Source organism: Aythya ferina, assembly GCF_964211825.1.
Source record: "Aythya ferina genome assembly, contig: HAP1_SCAFFOLD_122, whole genome shotgun sequence".
Taxonomy (NCBI): Eukaryota; Metazoa; Chordata; class Aves; order Anseriformes; family Anatidae; genus Aythya; species Aythya ferina.
Window position 1 is genome coordinate 344,946 of NW_028181401.1, and position 4,387 is coordinate 349,332.

A 4,387-nucleotide genomic window follows, 5' to 3' on the forward strand; every position below is an offset into this window, starting at 1 on the left:
TCTGGCGGTGGCTGGGAGCTGCCTGTACACTGTAGGGGCCTGTGTTTGTGGGGGGCTTGGGGGCCTCCCTCGGGGGGGGGGGGGGAGGGTTGGGAGCTGCTTGTATAGGGTAGGGGGCCTGCCTGGCAGGGGTTGGGAGCTGCTTGTAGAATTTGGGTCGCTGTGTCTGGGGGGGCGGTTGGGGCCTGTGTCTCAGGGGTGTTGGGAACTGGTTGTACACCTTTGGGTCCTGTCTCTGGGGGGGGAGCTACTTGTACACTTTTGGGGTCTGTATTTGAGGGGGGTTGGGAGCTGCTTGTGCACTTTTGGACCTATGTTTAGGCTGGTTGGGAGTTGCTCATGCATTCTAGGTGCCTCCCTTTTGAGAAGGGTTGGGGCCTGCATCTGTGGGTGGTTGGGAGCTGCTTGTACACTATAGGGGCCATGGTCTTGGAGGGGGGTCTGGGTTGTTTATACACCTCTGTGGCCTGTGTTTGGGGGGGGGGGGGGGTGGGCCTGTGCCTGGGGAAGTTGGGAGCTGTTTGTTCACTCTAGGAGCCTCCATTTGGGGGTCTTTGGGGCCTCCCTTTGAGGGGGAGGGAGTTGGGAGTTGGTTGTACACCTCTGCATCCCGTGTCTTGGGGGGGGTGGGGGGAGTGGGACCGGTCTCTGAAGGGGCGGGTTGTGAGCTGCTTGTACACCTGTGTCGGGGGGAGGGTAGGGAGGTTGGCGGGGGTCGGGTCCGGGTCTTGGGCCAGTGTCTGGGTGGAGTCCAGTTCTTGGGAGGGGGTGGTGGGGTAGGAGCTGCTTGTGGGCAGTTGGGGTCTGCATCTGGGTGTGGTTGGCGCCTGCTTCTGTTGGCAGTTTGGGGCCTGCTTGTAGACTTGTGCAGCCTGGGTTTGGGGGCTTTTCTGTAACGTTTGGGGCCTGCATTTTTGCTTTGGGATGCATCTTGAGCTTTTGAGGCCTAGCAGTAGCATTTGGGGCCTGCATCTGGGGCTTTTCTGTAGCATTTTGGTTGCGTATTTGTGATTTGGGGCCTGTATCGTGGGTTTTGCCTTTTTTGTAGTTTCCATCTTTGTGTGTGTGTGTTTCGTTGTTGGTTGTCTGGGGTTAGGGGCAGTTTGGGGTTTGGATTAAGGTCAGTGTCATTAGCGTTAGGGGGTTGATAATAAGGGTTAGGGTTGTGGTTAGAGTTGTTAGGTTTAAGGGGAATAAGGATTTCAGGGTAAGGGGATCAAGGTTGTGGGAATAAAAATGTTGTTTTTGCGCAGTTACATCCTGTAGAGGGAAGGAAGGTGGTATTGAGATATGCTTGCAGTGATAAGACAGCTTAACAGTGTGAAATGAGTTCATCTGATTCGTGTCAATATGGAACAATGCTAGGGCCGCATGATATGATGAAAAGTCTGAGAAAACCAGAGTGGTTAATATATATAGTTCTTGAATCTTGCAAAGGAATGGTCCAGCAATTCGGGTCAATAGGTGTTGCGAAGCACGGACGAAAGCACGACAGACACACAGTAGAGTCAGATCATGCTCCACCATTTTATTGCCCGAATAGCCCAACTTTTATAGTGAATTTTACAGGGGTGGACAGTGTTTCACACAAGATTATTGGTCAAAAGCACTCAGACAAACCGTTAAGAAAATAACACCACCTGCAAGAAAAGAACCCCCCTTTTGATTAGAAGTTAGGAAAACAACCCCCTTTGTGCTTAACGGCCACGTAGGCCTAGTCCTTGAGGCCAGCTGCTGATAACAATATTTTCTGAGTTCCTTAATTGGGTGATGTGGGAGTCATTGCCGTGGGAGCTTCTCACAGTTACTCTGGCAGCCTGGTTTGCTCAGCTACAGCAGGCCCTGAGATTTCTAAGGCCTACCCTGGTTGCTTAAAGCAAGCTTAGATCGAACAATTATGCCAATTCCCAACAATTCCCCCGTTTTCTTTTAGTACAGGCAGTACTTGGTTTTACAGTAGGTGTCAAATATACAATATAACACAACTATATAACTTTACCCTAATAATACTATAATTACTGTAACCATTTAATGGTAACACAATCTAATAGTAACACACTTAAACCTAATCACTTGATGGTGATCAAAGGGTGTCACAGCCCACGTCATTGTCAGAATGATTATCAGGAACCTCTTCATGGTCGTCTTCAGCGTGTGCAGATTCTAAAACTGCTTCAGTCCACTTTGCAGTGATCCACTGGGTACCTGTTCCCGGCACCACTTCAAAATCCCTATAACATTTTGCAAGTAACCCTTTAACCACATTTAACATAATACTATGTGTAATGATGATTGACACCACAATGAACAGAATCCTTAATCCCCCTTTGACTAATCCCAGTAACCATCTATGCATTGTTTCAAACAAATCAGTGAACCATTGATTGAAATGATTGATACCATATTGACTCTTTCTCATGTGCTCTTTCAGGAAAGTAATGAATTTGTGAGTTGAAAAGGTCTAAACAGTACATTCCCTTAAATTTCTCCAAGTGGCTACTTCAAACAATGACTCCGTACTAGTGAAACTTGATTTTGCTCAACCGATCACAACTAGCCCTGCTAGTTGCTTACAATTGACTCCCCGTTTTTCTAACAGCGCTGTAATAAATCCATTTCTTCTGATTTTTGCCGGCACCAATTTCCTATGCTTTTAGCCTGCCCTATGGTTATATCCCGGGATCCTGCACTGTGGCAACAATAACCTGTACTAAGGCTATATTCCGGAATCCTGCACTATGGCAACAATAACCTGTACTATGGTTATATTCCGGAATCCTGCACTATGGCAACAATAACCTGAACTATGGCTATATTCCGGAATCCTGCACTATGGCAACGATAACCTGTACTAGGGCCATATTCCAGAATCCTGCACTATGGCAATAACCTGCACTAAGGCAATAACCTGCACTATGGCAAACCTGCACTATGGCAATAACCTGCACTATGGCAAAAGTGCGCTCTCATTCACACAGTACAATCACACATACAGAGCACAATCGCACATCCAGAGGCCTCTGGCACATCTCACTCTCAATCATACCACAAGAACATAATTTAGAATGATAAGCAAACAAACAAGTATTGTCTCTCATTGTGTTCCTCGTGAAATGACTTGCAACACTTTGTTTTAAAACCTTACCCTTACACAAATACTTTCAACACAAAATACCTGGACATTTAAGAATAACACATACAATTATTAACACTCCAGTTAGTATCCCTCCAGCAGCTGAAAACATACTGTTTGTCTGCAGTTTCAGGAGATCTTTGCTCCTGTGGTGAGCGGCTGAGAGTGGAGTCCCCTCCGAACAAAACGCTCAGGGTGCACCTAGGGGTGTCCACACCACAGCCGATCCCCACAGCCAAGCAGTTGTTACGTGCGGCTGCAGATGCCACTCCAGGCACTAAAATTGCCAATGCCGCTCTAGCTGCAACCCCACACAATTCAACAGTATCATTGCAGTCCGATGCAAGCAATGCCCATTTATGTCTGGTGATCTCACGCAACTGTAACAAGCTAGGAGCAAATACAATGAGTTTATCTAAGTAACATGGACATCTGATAGCATTTGCAGGGATACCTTGCCAGGCCCTATCCCCACAAATCAGAGAAACATCAGGAGGTAAGGCCAAAGCTGTACAATTGTTCCAAACACTGTAGTTGTTACCCCTTGTCTCCGTGCCATAAACCCCTAAATCCTGCTTAGCAGTGTCATTGTAATCACAGGTGTTATTTGTATTTCTGTACCCGTATGGCCCTTTCCAGGTTCCTGTAGCAGGATCCATCTGATAGCCATGGCTACATTCACATTTGTAGCCACCTTTCAGGTTGATACAGATTTGACTACAGCTACCAGGGTTTTGGCATTCATCAATGTCTCCACAGTTTCTCTTGTCTACAAACTCAAACCCAGCTGGACAGTCACATTCATTTATGTTGCATTCCTTCAGGGGCTCATCACCCCAGTCCTTGCAGTCTCTCTGCTGGTTACACACTTTATTGATATCTATGCATTCTCCACTTCTGCACTTGAATTTGCCAGGTCCAGAGCACTGAATAACATTGTTACAGTTTGCTTCATCAGTGCCATCCAGACAGTCTCTCACACCACTGCACTGCCTACTCCCATGGACACAGTTCCCATCTTCACATCTGAACTGGTCTGGCCTGCAGGTCTGAGAAAGGCAGTTAATTTCATCACTTCCATCCTTGCAATCAGGATCTCTGTCACAGTCTTTTTCACCATCACATTTCCAGGACACTGGGATACACTGGGTTGACTGAGGACCACAGCTGATTTCATTTACCCGGCATGCTCTCATATGACACAGCTCAGCACTTTCGTCAGACCCATCTTCACAGTCCAGATCCCCATCACAC